Below are 17,703 nucleotides of genomic sequence, written 5' to 3'. Positions count from 1 at the left end.
ACCCCAGGAGGTAATTACCAATTTGTGGTGATGCCCTTTGGTTTGAAAAATGTACCTGCCACTTTTCAAAGGTTGGTGAACCAAGTTCTCACTGGGTTGGATGACTTTTGTGCAGCATATCTGGATGATATTGCGGTCTTCAGCTCCACCTGGGAGGATCACCTGATCCACCTGAGGAAAGTTTTGGAGGCCCTGCAAAAGGCAGGCCCCACTATCAAGGCCACCAAGTGCCAGATAGGGCAGAGTCAGGTTGTGTACCTGGGCCACCTTGTGGGTGGAGGCCAGGTTCAACCCTTGGAGAGCAAGATACAGGCCATAAAGGACTGGGCTCCTCCAACCACCCAGACACAGGTCAGAGCTTTCTTGGGCCTGTCTGGTTACTATAGGAAGTTTGTCAAAAATTATGGGTCCATTGTGACACCACTTAATGGCTTGACAAGCAAGAAAATGCCAAAGACAGTTCAGTGGACAGTTAGCTGTCAGAATGCATTCGATGACCTGAAGCAGGCCATGTGTACTGCACCTATTCTCAAGAGTCCGGACTACTCCAAAACCTTCATTGTCCAAACAGATGCATCCGAGTTGGGTGTGGGAGCTGTTCTATCTCAACTGAATATTGATGGTCATGACCAGCCCATTGCTTTTATAAGTAGAAGGCTGACCCCTAGAGAGAAACGTTGGTCAGCTATTGAGAGGGAGGCCTTTGCTGTGGTTGGGCCCTGAAGAAGTTGAGGCCATACTTGTTTGGAACTCACTTCAAGATTCAGACCGACCATAAGCCCCTCTTGTGGCTAAATCAAATGAAAACCCCAAACTTCTTAGGTGGTCCATTTCCCTACAGGGGATGGACTTTACAGTGGAGCACAGACCAGGGACTGACCATGGCAATGCAGATGAACTCTCCAGGTATTTCCACTTAGAACAGGAAGACTCACCTGGTCAAGGTTAGTTTAATGTCCCTAAGTTTGGGGGGGTTATGTAGGAGAGTGGGGTCTGCAATCCTATGGTCACCCCTTATTTTTGCTTTTTGCTTCACTGGTTTACGACTTTCCCTGGCTGTGGGCCTGCTAATCAGACCCACAGCCTAGCTGTTCTCTCTCTAAATTGACAACCATGTACTTTAGGTGCATTTACCAATTGGTACTGGGCCACCTTACAAGTCCCTGTACCCGGGGCATAGGTGTACCCAGGGCCTACCAGGGGCTGAAGCATGCATTATGCCACCCCTGGCTGGCCATCTAAATCTGACACAACTGGCTGCATGACAGCTGGGGCAAGGTGGTGTAAACACCCTTTGCTGTGGATATAGTATACCTATATCTAACCCTAAAAGGGACACATATATTCCTATCAGTCACTCCTAAGGAAGGCCTTATCAATCCTGAAGGCAGGTGCTTGGAATTATGTGAGATGGTGCTCTGGCATGAGCTGAGCCCGTTTGCAGCTTGCGGAACCAAGTCCTAATAGCTGTTCCATGATAACGCTATACCATATACTCTTAAGTGCATTATCAACCTCGCGGTTAAATGCTAACTCTGGTATAACATTATCAAAACATGTCGAGTAAGGTGTCATACGAATTGGAATACTACCCCCTCGCCAATTCTGGCGACGGGGGTAGCATTCCACCCTTCTAGAGGGACACGACATGTATGTAACTGTGAACCCCGGTTAAAGTTAACTCGAGCCTCAGCATCACAAAATGGATACAGCCACCACAGACACAAGTCTGACCTCCTGCTGCTGGGAGTCCTTCCAGTGAGGATGGCCTGGACAAAGGGTTTCCTGCCTTGGGAGGTGCTAGCACCAACCCAGACAGGATTTTGTGTATTGAGGTAGGGAGGCCTGAAAGGAATGAGACATGCCTGGGGCACACAAGGTGTCCTGTGCATACACCGGTTCAAACCAGTTGCTGGGGCATCCCTGCCCCAGCTCTGGCGCGAAACCGAACAAAGGATAGGGGGTGTAACCACCCCCCTTCCTGGTCCCACCCAGGGGAGGGACCTAGTCACCAGTACAGCCCCCTTTAGCAGGATAAAGGTAGGAGCTGGTCCCATTCCAAATTAGATTAATCCTGAACTACTCTACAAGAAGAAACTCTGGACTTCGACGTTCTGCTCTACAGAAGACTGAAGAAATCTCCCTTGTGGGCAAGGAGTGTCCACCCTGCAACTGCAGGCACCATCAAGCGTCCAGCGGCTTCCCTTTGTCGTCTTCCCTTGGGGATCCAGACTTCAGAGCCCGACGAACCCCGGATTCCCGGACCTCTCCGACCTCAACTCACATCTGCAGCACAGCTGAAATCCGTGGGTGCGACGAGACACGTGGGACCGGCCATCTTGAAAGAAACTGCACTTCGCTTCCAGCACGACTCCCGAGGTAAACTTGACCAAGTGCTTTGGGGATTGAGAAGCCCCAGCCCCGAGCCGCTCCTGCACCGAAGATCCGCCCTCCAGCATCTACGAGATCTGCGTAGGGCCCTTCTGCCTGTTTGCTGCTCGACGCGTTGTCTGGTCACTTGCCGGCTGGCTAGTGTCCTCCTAGACGACGAACCTTGAAATCTTCACTGCTGGTCTGGTTGCTCCAGACTGGCCCTTGCTCCCTTCAAAAAGAGGAGCACCCCGGACCCTCCTGGTCCACTCCAGACGCCGTTTCCACTCACCGGCTGGGTTGCCTTTGCCAAGGCCTGTTGACTCCAAATCCGGATGCGACACCGCTGACAGGGAGAGCCTGCGTAGGACAGCTCGTGCCTCCATCCTGGTCTTCGAAGACACCACCTGGTCCACGTGGCTGCAGAGACAAGAGTCCACTCTTCACCTGATCGCGACAACAGCATCTGGTTCCCTCCTGGTTCCACACCGGTCACTGGCTAGTAACTTTGAACACTGTCCCCTCTGCTTTCAGGTCCTCTTCTTCCTCGATCCACCCGTGGATCGCACCGGACATCTTCCTCCTGGTCGCCTGCAGCATCTTTTCTTCCAGGCTCCATAGACTTCAACGCAGAAACCCGACACGACTTCGCACCTATGCACCCGCAGCCCGTGGGTGAGGTAACAAGAGTATTTCGGTGCTCAAGGGTAGCTTGACTCTCCTAGTGTCCAGATTCACAGTTGTTCTAGTCCTAACCAGTCAGGATTGTCCGTACTCACCTTTTTCTTTAACTGTACTGTCCATAGACGTTGTTACGCATCTCGCGTGTGAGTTCACACTCTGCACACGCGTTCCGAGGGCCTCCTATTACTTACCTGAAGTTAGTGTAGCGTGGTCCCATCGATCCTACAGTCTCTGGACAGCTCCATTACTTCTATCGATTTCCTTATACCATTTACTTAGTATATGGTTTGCCGTGCCCCCAGGGCACCATTGTAATTTTGTGCAACTTATCGTATTTTTCCTAAGAGATTGTCATGTGCTTAGCCCTCTGATCTTATAAAGAGTTCAGAGGTGTTTGTTATTAATAAATATATTGTTTATTTTCATAACAACCTGTGTGGTGTCCTTTCATTTGGTATTCAAGGGGTTATATGTGGTAAAACAGCTGGCTTCACATGCCAAAAGAGTTTAGCCTAAGACTGCTTTATCCATGCTACCATTAGGATAGCTGGTCTATAAGGTTGACTTACAACCAATCACCATAAGGGTTGTTTGGACTCATACAAGGTGATCACTAGAACTAGTGATTCAGAAAAGGGGGTGGTGATGAACAGAGTGCTTGAATTAAGCAGACCACTCTTACCCAGTCCAAAGATCAGGGCTTGATCCATCACCGTTTTTTAGCTCACTGCACCATCCCAGCTCAGAACTTGGCTATATGCAAATTAGTCTGTTCCTGTCCCAGTGCATGATGGGAACAGGGCAAACCAAACTACCAAGCCAATTCTTGTACTGGGAAGGAAACAAGCTTCCGGGGACCGGTTTCTGCCATTTCAGGCGTCGTCGGCCCGGCTTGCTTGAATCCTGATGGTGCAATGAGCAAGGGACTCACATCTGAGTATACCCTTCCACGCTTATGGTGGACAAAATGATTCAGAAAAAGGGGTGGTGATGAACAGAGTGCCTGAATTAAGCAGACCACTCTTACCCAGTCCAAAGATCAGGGCTTGATCCATCACCGTTTTTTAGCTCACTGCACCATCCCCGCTCAGAACTTGGCTATATGCAAATTAGTCTGTTCCTGTCCCAGTGCATGATGGGAACAGGGCAAACCAAACTACCAAGCCAATTCTTGTACTGGGAAGGAAACAAGCTTCCGGGGACCGGTTTCTGCCATTTCAGGCGTCTTCGGCCCGGCTTGCTTGAATCCTGATGGTGCAATGAGCAAGGGACTCACATCTGAGTATACCCTTCCACGCTTATGGTGGACAAAATGATTCAGAAAAGGGGGTGGTGATGAACAGAGGGCCTCCTATTACTTACCTGAAGTTAGTGTAGCGTGGTCCCATCGATCCTACAGTCTCTGGACAGCTCCATTACTTCTATCGATTTCCTTATACCATTTACTTAGTATTTGGTTTGCCGTGCCCCCAGGGCACCATTGTAATTTTGTGCAACTTATCGTATTTTTCCCAAGAGATTGTCATGTGCTTAGCCCTCTGATCTTATAAAGAGTTCAGAGGTGTTTGTTATTAATAAATAGATTGTTTATTTTCATAACAACCTGTGTGGTGTCCTTTCATCTGGTATTCAAGGGGTTATATGTGGTAAAACAGCTGGCTTCACATGCCAAAAGAGTTTAGCCTAAGACTGCTTTGTCCATGCTACCATTAGGATAGCTGGTCTATAAGGTTGACTTACAACCAATCACCATAAGGGTTGTTTGGACTCATACAAGGTGATCACTAGAACTAGTGAGCATCATATATCAGGCCAACTTCTCACACAGCCCACACCGGATAGAATACCGTGCTGAATCCCGGTTTTGGTGTCTGGGCCTCGGATGTGGTCACACCTTCTTCAGGACAATGTATATTCGTACAGGGTCATCAAGTTCTTATTATTGGTATCCTAATGTGTATTAAAAAGATAGATATCAATGCGTGCTCTCAGCTGTATTCCGAATATACAGTATAACATTCCCCTAGTCAGTTTCTGTTGTTACTCCTTTGTGACTGTTTTTAAACAGCAAGGCAAATGATATTGTTTCTCCCATATTCGAAAGCTAGCACAAGCATACACAAATTTTGGATACTGGAAGGCACAGAGAATTTGAGAAATGGCTATTGGATCTGATTAACTTGTTGCAATATCATCTGATTAATAGAGACAAGGGGGTTTCTTCTGCTTATCTTTTTCTTTTTATCTGACTATGTATGATGTTACTATGTTCTATGATTAGCCTATGTCACGTGCTTTTATAATGTTGGTATAATGTTAATGTTCAATTAGGATCATGACTGTTTTTTAACTTCATCTATTTTACTGTACTGTATGAGATTTCTCTATGTTCAAATGTTTTCAGAACAATATATTTTCTTCTGAAATGTTAAAATATAAACTTGTCTCCTATCGCAAAGGAGAATTTTGTATGATTTTTAATAAAAAAACTGTAAACGTTACATTTTGGTTTGGGAACTATATCTAAAAAGTACCTCATGGGACATGCTGAGTGAATGAAGTGTGATCGCATCAAAGTAGATAGAATGTGTATACTGAGGAGGGAGTCCAGGGAAATTTCTTTGACTTTGATTGTCAGGGAGAAGAATACCTTTTTGCCGTAATGCTCATACCTCTTGGATTCCCTGTCAGGCGAAGCTGACTGGAATGCGATCTGGGAATTTGAAGCCTGGATAACCAGGCTCTCGGGGGTGGGGTGGGTAGACAGGAATGAATATGCTACTTACCAGTATGCATCTGTTCTTGGCATGTAGGGCTGCTAACATTCATATCTGTAGCATAGATCGCCGCCTAGTGTTGGGTACGGATGATTGCACATTGTTGTCCTGGAAGAGTCTTCGAAGTATCACGAGATAGGTGGCTCCTCCCCTGGACTACAGTGCGCATGGGCATCGACTCCATCCCCAGATTGTTTTTAGCCATTGTGGCAAAGATGGAGTGTAACAGTGTAAGCGATGGCCATGCTAGAGATTAAATGCAAGAAAAGTCTGCAGCCGCTACGGGCGCCGGGAAGGAGGGCGGGCGATATGAATGTTAGCAGCCCTACATGCCAAGAACAGATGCATACTGGTAAGTAGCATATTCAGTTCGAGGCATGTGGGCTGCTAAATTCATATCTGTAGCATAGAATATATAGCAGTCCCTCCATTAATGGCGGCCGCCCGTGCCAGCTGCAGAAGTCTGAAAAAGTGTTTTAAGAACAGCCTGTCCTACAGCTGCCTGCTGTTTGGAATGCACATCTACACAGTAATGTTTGGTAAACGTATGTGGTGTAGACCATGTGGCTGCCCTACAAATGTCTTCTAAAGGAATGTTACCTAGGAATGCCATGGAGGCCCCCAACTTGCGTGTGGAGTGTGCCCTGGGGGGGACCGTTAAAGTGCGCTTAGCCTTCTGATAGCAAATCTGAATACACTTAACGATCCACCTGGCTATTCCTGCCTTGGAAATGGGGTTGCCTTTATGCTGGGCTGCGAAGGCAACAAAGAGTTGCTGTGTCTTTCTAAAAGGTTGTGTTCTGTCAATATAGTACATAAGCGCTCTTTTGACATCAAGCGTATGGAGCATTCGTTCTGCTACCGTTTCTGGGTTTGGAAAGGATGCGGGCAGTTCGATGGTTTGACATGAAACTGCGACACCACCTTCGGAAGAAACTTGGGGTTAGTGCGCAGCACCACCCTGTTTGAATGAATTTGTATAAATGGCTCTTGAATTGTGAGCGCCTGTAGCTCACTAACACGTCTTAGAGACGTGATGGCAATGAGAAAATCCACTTTCCATGTTAGGAACTGAATCTCACATGAAGGCAGAGGTTCAAACAGGGGACCCATCAATCTGGTGAGTACCACATTGAGGTTCCACACAGGAGCTGGCGGGGTCCTGGGAGGGATGACCCGCTTCAGCCCTTCCAGGAATGCTTTAATGGCAGGCACCCTGAAGACAGAGAGATGCTGCCTGTTTTGGAAATAAGCCGCTATGGCGGATAAGTGTATCCGAATGGAAGCGTATGCTAGATTGCATTTGTAAAGATGCAACAAATAGCAGATGATATTAGGAATGGATGCATCGAGCGGGTTGAGAGCGTGCTCTGTACAGTAGATGACAAACCGCTTCCATTTCGCTGCATAGCAAGCTCTGGTAGTGGGCTTTCTCGCCTCCCGGATGATGTCCATGCATTCAGGGGGCAAATCGAGATAGCCAAACTCTAAGACCTCAGGAGCCAGATCGCCAGATTGAGCTGCTGCGGATCTGGTTGCTGAATGTCGCCACGGTTCTGCGTCAAGAGCCGGGGTGTGAGGTGCAGTCTTTGATGCGGTACCACGGAGAGTTCGAGGAACGTGGTTGTTAGAACCTGAGATGCCAGGTCACCTAGGGTAGCCTGGCCTAGGGGTAAGACAAGCAATTCTAGAGGCACAGTGTGAAGGTTGCAGACCACCCAGCAGTAAATCCACACAATATCACTTAAAAAGGACACTACACCAATTTGTTAGGAAAATATGAGCTGTTTTATAAAAATAATATCTTTGCTCTTTTTGCTTTCAGAATTCACAGTTAAATTACACTTCAGTTTGTTTGGAATATAGCAAGAATACTTTTAAGTTCTAAATCATATTAACAACCAGCATTTATAGTATAGACAGGTCACTTAACCAAAACTGGCAGGTAACCCTTACACTTTTATAGCTCAGCTAGGCATTTACTGTACTCTGCTTACTTTACATCATCTCTAATTACAGCATTACTTTAAAGTTTGGCAAGATCAGCACTTAAATTAGATCAGGGTAACACTTTCCTTTGCATAAATAGCATTACAGTTCTCCTTTTTATCTTGTTAAAGAGAAATTGGTTAAGAACCACTTAAGTCAGCTTACAATAGAACCCTGTCAGGGATTCCTCATAGACGCTGTACTCCCAGAGACAGAGTCTCAATCTATATCACTGGTTAATCCTGTGGAAGTCACTCCCCCACGTAACCACCTCCTTACTTGTTGGTGTTGTTGATGAAATAGTCCTGCGCCAGAGGTAAAGGAATGACAAACGCGAGGGGCTGAGGAACCAAGGCTGAAGAGGCTCTCTCGCCTCAGAAGACTCCTCAGTGCACCCCAGCTCGGGCCGACTCCTCAGCGCTGCACTCGCGCAGGAAACAACAGGGGCCGATACCACAATGCCCTCAGACCCTCTACCGGGCCTTGTATCTCTCCCTCCCTGCCCGGGCCGGCCCCTCAGCGCGGCACTCAAGCAGGAGGAAACGAGCCGATCACTCGGCCAGCTGAAGAGACCTCCGGCGCCTCTCCTCAGCGCTGGTCTTTGAAGACACTCCTCCGGCGGGCATGCGCGGTAGCGCTCTTGCCGAGGCCGCCTCCCACTGCTCCCGCTCCAAAGACGGACGCTACACTCTTGGGCCTGCTCACCTCTTTGCCCCTCCTTCCGGGGATATCAGCAACAGACGGGGCATGCGCGAAGGCGCTCTCACTCTCCCTTCAGCTGGGTCGCTACAGGCAACGCGACTAAAGCGCGGTAGGCGCCCCCGGGGTCCCGCTCACGAAGGGAAGCCTCGCCAGGCTTCTCAGGCTCAGTGGATCCCGGGAGGGTGCTGGCACAGAGCGCAATCGGTGTCCCAGAGGTTCCGCTCCCAGTTCAAGGAAGGGAACAAGTTCCTCACCTCACACCTTCCACCCAACAGGCGGGGAGGCTTGACACACGCCACAGAGCCAGTCAATGGTAAGGAAATCTTGAAGTTGTTCAGGGGAGGTATTTCCTTCCTTCACTATAACGAAGAGGGGGGGGGTAAAAACGGGGGGCTCCTTCAGGATAAAGCCACAGTGTACTTTCTCAGCACTAATCCCCTATCCCTCCTTACTGGACAGACTAGGGGCACAGGGGAACTCTTAATTCAGCTCCCAGGGCAGGGCTCTTCTCAGCTTCCAAGACTACTAGAATTAACCCCTTCACCTATCTGCCCAGGATCAGCAGGATGGGCTAACTTGGCTAGGACAACAGGAAATGGGGGGGGGGAAACCTAGACAGAGGGCTACTCTTGTAGAGGAAACCACCCTTCAGGATCCTACCCCTGCCAGACCTCAACCTTCACTCTAGCTGCTCCTCACTGACAGACAAAATGGCTGTCCAGCATTCCGCCTTATATAGGCTGCCCCCTCAGTGGTCCAGAATGGACCAGAAGGTTCTGGAAAGTCCTATACTAGTCTATGGACAAGTTCTAGGCTTGGCAGTTAGGGCAGTTGGTAGCCACCATTTTGTAGTTCCAACTTTTCCTGTCAAAACAGGCCTCTGGGCCTGAGGTGAAAGACTATGAGAGGAAAAAGAACACCTATCCCCTTGGCCAACACCTATAAAAACTAGTAGACACAAAAATTATTAAGGGTATGAGGGGCAAAAAGGGGACAAAATAAATAGTAATTTGGAGGGACTACACAAAAAAAACAGACAGGTCTAACAGTGGTGTACCATGGTTGTCGCGCCCACGTCGGAGCAACCAGGATGAGCGTCAGCGAGTGTTGCTTTAGCTTTCTTGCCACCAGCGGAATGAGAGGCGCTGGGGGAAAAGCGTACGCAAATTTGCCTGACCAGTTCATCCATATCGCATTGCCCTGCGATAGTGGGTGAGGGAACCTGGCGGCAAAGCTTTGGCATTTTGCGTTTTCCTCTGTGGCAAACAGGTCTATCTCTGGATGACCCCACTGCTGGAAGTACGGGCGGAGTACTGATGGATGTAACTCCCACTCGTGCATCTGGTGGCTGTACCTGCTGAGCAGATCCGCCATCTGATTGTCCGTGCCCGGGAGGTGTTCCGCCATGAGGAAGATGTTCCTCTGAATGGCCCACTTCCACATGCTCTGAGCCAGATGAGACAACTATGGAGAGTGCGTACCTCCCTGCTTTTGAATGTAGTACATTGCTGTCATGTTGTCCGTCCGGATCAACACGACCTTGTTGCACAGATGTACTTTGAAGGACTTGAGAGCCATGAAGATTGCCATCAGTTCCAAGTAGTTGATGTGCATCTCCTTTTGTCGCGTCGTCCATAGTCCCTGCACTGTGTAGTGGAGCACATGAGCCCCCCATCCCTGGAGAGATGCGTCCGTCGTCAGGGTAATCTGTGGCACAGGCTCTTGGAACGGTCGGCCCTTGCAAAGGTTGTGTGGATTCCACCAATGCAGAGAGCTGTTCCCGACCCGTCACCAACACTAGGTCGTTCAACTGTCCTTGAGCCTGAGTCCACTGATGCGCTAAGCATTCTTGGAGCGGACGCATATGCAACCTGGCGTGCGGGACTATGAAGATGCAGGAGGCCATCATGCCTATCAACTGCATGAACACTCTCGCTGGGAGTGAGTGTTGCGGTCTGAACCTCTGGATCAGCGACTGGATGTTGTCGATCCTCGCTGGGTTTGGCTGAGCTGTGGCAGCCAGAGTATTTATCGTCGCGCCCAAATACAGCCGCACATGGGCTGGCTGAAGGTGCGACTTCCGGAAGTTCAGTGAAAATCCTAGACTGTGAAGGAGGTGAATGGTGTGGGACATATCTGCGGCGCACTGCTGGGCTGACTTTGCCTGAACGAGCCAGTCGTCCAGATAAGGGTAGACATGTATACTCTGTCTCCGGAGGTGCGCCGCCACGGTCGCCAGACATTTCGTGAACACTCTGGGAGCAGTGGTCACTCCGAAGGGGAGTACCTTGATCTGGTAATGCCGGTTTTGGATGGTGAACTGGAGGTACTTTCTGTGGGATGGGTGGAGTGGTAGGTGAAAGTAAGCATCCTTGAGGTCTAAGGTTGCGAGGAAGTCTCCCCGTTGTAACAAGGGAAGAACTTGCTGCAGTGTCAACATGTGGAAGTGTTCCGAAAGAATGTACTGGTTCAAGGGGCGTAGGTCTAGAATCGGTCTGAGTGAGCCGGCCTTTTTTGGGATCAAGAAGTACAGGGAATAAACCCCTGTGCCTTCTTCCTCCACTGGCACAAGCTCTATTGCGCCTTTTTGCAGCATCACCAGAACCTCCTGCTGCAATAAGTGCAAGTGCTCTGCTGACATAGGACGGTGTTTTGGGGGTATGGTTAGTGGAGTGGATGTCAGCTCCAAACAATAGCCGAACTGGATAAGTTTCCTGACCCACCTGTCTGTGGTGATGGACTTCCAGACTGGCAGGAACTGTTGGAGTCTCCCCCCGACAGGTGTTGGATGGTCGGGGGGCAGTGACAGGGAGTCACTGTTTGTTGGTGGCAGAGGAACAGGAACTGTTGTTGCCTCTGCCTCTACCCTTGGCACTGTTTCCTCTGTATCCACCTCTGCCCTGCTTTCTGTAGGAGGATTGCGCACCACTTTTAGTGAATGGCGTCTGCTGCGACATGTGCACTCTGTTAACACCTCGATTGCCTGAGCGACGAAAAGTGTTCCCTCTAAATTGTTGTGACTGGAGAGCTCCCATGGACTTGGCAGTCTCGGTATCTTTCTTGATCTTCTCCAGGGTGGTGTCTACCTCTGGACCAAATAACCTGTCTGGATTAACGGGCTGGTTGAGGATAGTAGTCTGTATCTCTGGCTTGAATCCCAAGATGCTGAGCCATGCCTGACGCCTCAACATTACGCTAGTGTTGATTGCTCTCGCTGCTGTGTCCGCAACATCTAGCGCACACTTTATAGCAGCGTTGGAGATGAGCTTCCCCTCCTGGATAAGCATTTCAGCTCCCTCTTTAAACTGGTCTGGAAGGTGTTGTAACAGCTGCTCTAGGGTGTCAGTGTGCCCTATCGTATCTGGCCAACAGAGCCTGCGTGTTTGAGATGCGCCAGATGTTGGCCGCCTGAGCTGCTACCCTCTTCCCAGATGCCTCCAGCACTTTTGACTCTTTGTCTGGGGGAGGAGCTTCACCCATTGTTTGGGAGTTTGCCCTCTTGCGGGCATTAGAGAACACCAAAGAGTCCAAAGGCAACTGGCCCCTTATGTAGGTCGGGTCGCCAGGTGCCGGTCTGTATTTCTTCTCAATTCTTGGGTTGACAACCCTTGATCTCGTGGGTTCCTTGAAAATGTCTGCCGCATGCTTCCCTTTCAACATTGGGAGAGTCTTGACAGTCTTTTCAGCAGTAGAGAAAGTGTCAAAAAGGAAGTCCACCTCCACGGGGTCAGCATGCATTTCCACTTTATGGTTTGTAGCTGCCCGTTCAATCAAGGCATTAAATGCCACAGAATCTTCAGTGGGAGACGGCTTGACGTTATAAATCTGAGGATCCTGGACCGTTTGCTGGTCCCCTTGATCACCTGTGTCCATCCATGAGTCCTGCTGCTCATCAGGCTCTGCATGTGCAGGAAAATTGTACTCCTCATCCTGCTCCCCTTCATCCCCATCAGAGTATGTGGGTGAAGGTGTTGCACTCCTCCTAGGCTGTGGAAGAATCTGCTCAACCAGAACTGGTGTTTCTGGTGCAGGTTTCTTTCGCTTCAGAGGGATTGTAAACGACTCCAAAGGCTGTGAAGTTATTTTCCTCTTGTATAGCGTGAGTTTCCCGGTGTCGGCATCGATGAAATGCTCCGACCATTCTTCAACTAATGGATGTCGATGACCCAAAGTCCCAGCCGGGTGAGTTGACTTCGACACAGTGTCTTTGGGCACCGACCGCGGTGCAAAGGCCTTCGGCGCCACGTTAGGCGGTAACGTGTAGAGGATCGGCGCCGAGGTGCTTTTCGGTGGGTCCGCTGGCTTTGGTGCGGAAGGAGTCTTCGGTTCCGATGCCAAAGCCTTGTCCTTAAGGCGCTTGAGGGAGTCTGAGACCTGCTTCGTAAAGGAAGCGGACGGTTTCGTCGACCCAACCGATGTCCTCGGTCCGCCCCCAGGGGAAGACCAGAGCGTGGATGACTTGTGTTTGTCTGGTCGAGGCGCAGGAGCACCTTTGACCGGTGCGCTTCGATCACTGTCCACGGCCGCAGACGTTCGGATCGACAGGTTTTCCTTTAGGTGTCACGACCCCAGACCTTTGCTCCGCGCCCTTCACCGACTTTGCCTCGACGGGCCCCTTGGTCTTTGGCGCAACAGACTTTCCCGATGTAGGCTCGACAGCCTTCTTGGATGTCGGCTTGTCCGCCTGGGTTGACACCGGCTCGACGGCCTTCTTCGAGCTCGGCTCCTTGACCACCTTCGGCACCTTTGCCCGGTCGACAGCTTTCATTGGCTTGGAGGCCCCCGAAGACGACGGCGTCGATGGTGGAGCAGACGTCTCCGGTTTCGATGGCGTTTCAGCCATCTTTGTTTTCGTCGACACCAAGGGTTTCAGTTTCGGTTTCGATTTCAACAATGGCGGCTCCGCGGAGGTCTCCGTAGCCGGGCCGGAAGGCGGGCCCGTGGAGTGAGGTGTAAGGTCTTGGGTAAGGCCGTGTGGCGATCCCGTGACCTGAGCCTTTGTAAGAGTACGAACGGGGCATAGTTCTTCCTCCGAGCTATCTTCCATGGCCCCATATGCTTCTTCGTCGTCCCCTACCTTTCGACGATTTCCTCAATGTCTTGACCGTGGTCGTCCGCTCCGTAGTCGGACTCGACCTCCACCGGTGTAGGTGAAATCTGCAGGTGACGCACTTGCTTGTCTGCTTCGGGGTCGTCAAAGATGTCCACCGGTGCAGGAGCCGATCGCTGGGCCTCTAGGCGCGCCACGCGCCGAAGCTTGATCGTCTTCTTCGATCGAAATCTTGAACAGGCCATACAGTTGGCCTCGTCGTGGTCCGGCGACAGGCACTTGTTGCACACAGGATGGACGTCAATGTGTGGGTACTTGGATCCACACACGGGACATTTCTTGAACGGACTCCGTTCCATGCCGTCGAAGACTTGCTGCGTCGACCAGGCCCCGATCACCGAAGAGTCACACGACCCCCCGGATATCCGACTCCACGAGCTGGAAGATAGACGGGACCGAACGCAAACAATACCGACGGTGCAAAGAAGGCCTTTTGGCCTTTAAAAGGTTCTATCACGATTCCGAACAGGAGACGTCGAAATCACATCCGAACCCAATGGCGGAAAAAAACAATCTGGGGATGGAGTCGATGCCCATGCGCACTGTAGTCCAGGGGAGGAGCCACCTATCTCGTGATACTTCGAAGAATCTTACAGGACAACAATGTGCAATCATCCGGACCCAACACTAGGCGGCGATCTATGCTACAGATATGAATTTAGCAGCCCACATGCCTCGAACACAAGGGTCGCCCGGGGCCGGGCGGTGGCGTCTGGCCACGTTCCTATCTACAGGCGAACCTGTAGCGGGCCTGGACCAAGTGCCCATAAGAACGTCGGTCAAGGCCGCGACGGGGAGCTCAAGGCCTTGGCCGCCCGCGTCAACACCACACTGTAGGTTGCCCCCTCCTCCGTAGCCACGGTTCGAGGTGAGACAAAACCAGTGTCTGGCGAGGTGTCCAGACCACTGGCATCCCCAAGTCCACCTGTCCAGTCCTCCTGGGACTGACACTCCCGTGTCTGAGGGTCCTCAGACCCCTCCCAACACTCCTCATCACCCATCTCCTGATACTCAGGGTTGTCAATTGATGGGGCTGGTTCATTGAAGTAAAACTCCGACAGCGGCGTCGAGAGCGTCGCGCTCCGGCACCGGATCGAGGGAGGCATCGGGGACGGCGGTGCCCGAAGACGGCGCCGGAGGTGACACCTGAGGGACCGGAGCCGGTGAGGTTGTCAGGTCAACCGGCGATGACCCGGACCCAGAAGCGGATCCAGCGGGGCCCTGCGGCGCCGAGCCCGAAGGCGCCGGCAACGTCGGGGCCGAAGCACCCGCCGGCGTTGGGGCCGAAGCCCCCGACCCGCTAGGGACCCCAGACGAGTCCGCTGGGCCCGAAGACGCCGCGGAGCCCACTGGAGGAGTGAGACCTCATGGCCATGAGGAAGCGCTCGATCTCCTCCGAAGTCGTGTGTTGCCCAGAGACCGGAGGGTATGGGGCAGGACGCGACGTCCGCGACTCCGACAGAGCCGCTTGGGCGGTGTCACCCGAACCCCCGGCCGCGTTGCGCGAGCGTCGGGGGGAGTCGGAAGAGCGATGACGTCTCTTCCACTTCTTGTGCTTACCGGACTACTTCGAACCTGAGGAGTGATGTCGACTCCCGGAGCTATGATGGCTCCGACCCCGCAACCGGTCCCTCGACCTCCATCCGGACCGGGACCTTTCGCGGCGCGATGCCGACTGCCGGAGCTCGAGTCGCTTGTGGGACCGCTCCCGCCTAGCTTTCAAAGTCAGGGCCCGGCAGTCGGAGCAGGTCTTGTCGTCATGGTCGACGCCGAGACAGTGGAGGCACCGGCGGTGAGGTTCGGTGACCGACATCAGTCGTTCGAAGTCCTCACAGGGCTTAAAACCTGGCATCCCTACCGGCGCCGTTCGGAGTCGAAGACTCGAAAAATTATCAAAAGGGATCGTAAAAAGTTTAGTCAAAAAATGACCAAGGTACCACTTTTTCCGGATCTGCGCTGCTGGCGCGGAAAAAAGAAGAACTGATGTCAGCGCGCGGAGGCGGCATCTAAGTACCCCGACGACGTCATCACGGCGCCCACGAAGCCGACGACGGACGCGGAGCCGCAGACAACGCCTACCGACGCGCAAGGGTACTGCTACGCAAAAATTTCCGGATCCAGTCTGACGCCTGGGGATATTCGAAAGTAAAGAATCTAATACTAACCTGTTTCTTTCAGATACTACGAGCAGGATTTCTGTGGCTCGGTAATGCGCAGCATTGACTGTAAACAACAGGTCTTGTGCGGCAGCAGCCTTGCCCTCTGACCTCACTCTGACAAGACCCGCCCCGCAGTGACGCCCTTCTTTCCCGAGAGGCCTGCCTGCAAGATAATCTCCAGACATCAGTCGGTGTGCACGTGGAATGTAAAACTACACACGTCATCGAAACGTCTAAACCCAATGTCCTAGACAGTTTCTAATGTCCCGGGTACTTCAGTTCCACCTGCCTTGCGCACGAGCCTAGTGATTTGAGATTGCCTCAGAGTTGCATAAAGCTCTTTCAAAGCAGGAGTATAAGATAACAGAATTCTGTAACAGTCATGGGTTTACAGAAACCTAACGGTGTCACCAGGTTCTCCAAGCAGGATATGAAAAGCTGTTTTGGGGGCAGGGGGGGGGGGATGATGGGGGGGTTCACTTGAACCCCAGCTTAAAAGTCAAATCTCTCGTTTTCCAACTTGGGGGAATGTTCAAACTAGGTGCGAGGACCCTCGGCAGGGATGGAAAGTGCTATATAAATAAACAAGAATTGGCCAGGAGAGCAATAGAAAGCAATGTGAAGATGATTCAGCGTAAAGTATTTAGTTACATCACGAGTCAATGCTATCACCCTTCTTGCTGGAAGACTGCTTGCAACAAGGGAGCGGCGTCGGAGGACATCATGGAAATGGTGAGTAACATTTGGTGAGAGGTGATCACGCATATTAGCGGTGCAACAATGCAGAATGAGAAAGCTACAGTACTGTAATTACATTCAATCTACAGCGTAATCTGGGCATAAAACGCGATTCAACGATAAGTGTCATAAATGAAAAGAAAGAGTCACTTAAACAATTAGCTACATAGCGGCCTCCAGCTCTAAAACTGAACTGATCGTTTTCGAAGCTCACAGGAAGCCGTCAGCGTTCAGAGAGGAAAGCGCGAAAGTGATATTTCAGACACTCCAATTCGCAATCCTTACATTTGTGTGGGGTGGGAAGAAGCCTCGATGCAGTTGGGATGTTTTGGTACAGCCATTTGACCGGGGTGGGTTTGAGGCTCCTGACCTCCGACTATATTTGTGCGCGCAAGCACAGTTTGCACACTATTGTCATTTTCAACTTCATCTCGCTATTAAATCTGATGCTGCTCTCCCATTGCCTCTGCAGGCACCAACACTTTCCGGGGGTTCGGGAGGCCATACGACTGAAATTAACCCAGTGCTATGCACTACATGGGCTTGGAAGATGCTTGCAAAAAGGGCGCGGCTCTCATATTTGAATGCCCGCTATTGCCACTGGCCTCGCACTCTGACATTTATGCGGCAAGGGAGAAGTCCGCACAGTGGGAGCTAGCAGCTGTAGGTATATCCCAGATGGGGGATCTGTATAAAAAGGGTCTGTTCAGGTCATTGCTAGATGTACAGGGGCTACAGTTTGTGGATTCATGTTAAGGTTCATATATGTCAGAGTCCAGCAGGCTGTTAGAACCATTTACCCAGATTACCCGGATGAACTTGTGACTCTGCTGGCACTGCAGGCTAGGCTTGGGGGCGTAAGGGCCTAATCACCAATTTACACACTGCCTCCCTATGGGAGCAGGAATTTGGGGAAGCAACCTTCCTTTGATAGATGGCAGACTGCACTGGGGCCTGTTCTTACACTGGACATTTGGACATTTGGAAAACTTGCTGTGAGCGAACTGGTCGCCTCACGGCGAATTGTAAACTCTGTATTTTCCACTTTAAATATTGACATCAACTTTATTATACCCCTCTGCAACTTAGTAAGTATGGTCGGCGCGAGTCTGCTAATCGTGTGCGGTGTGGACATGCTGATGCTGATTTCCTACATGTAGCCTGGATGTGTGCT

The 17,703-nt window shown here is 51.1% G+C and overlaps 1 protein-coding gene across 4 annotated transcripts in view; it reads right to left on the bottom strand.

Moving 5' to 3' along the window:
* Nucleotides 1-17,703, bottom strand: part of SRCAP (Snf2 related CREBBP activator protein) — a 1,816,344-nt gene that overhangs the window by 787,592 nt on the left and 1,011,049 nt on the right. The window lies entirely within an intron of this gene.

This window comes from Lissotriton helveticus, chromosome 7 (assembly GCF_964261635.1).
Source record: "Lissotriton helveticus chromosome 7, aLisHel1.1, whole genome shotgun sequence".
Lineage (NCBI taxonomy): Eukaryota > Metazoa > Chordata > Amphibia > Caudata > Salamandridae > Lissotriton > Lissotriton helveticus.
The sequence above is the reverse complement of the archived record's forward strand: the minus strand, read 5'-3'. Positions and strand labels throughout refer to the sequence as shown.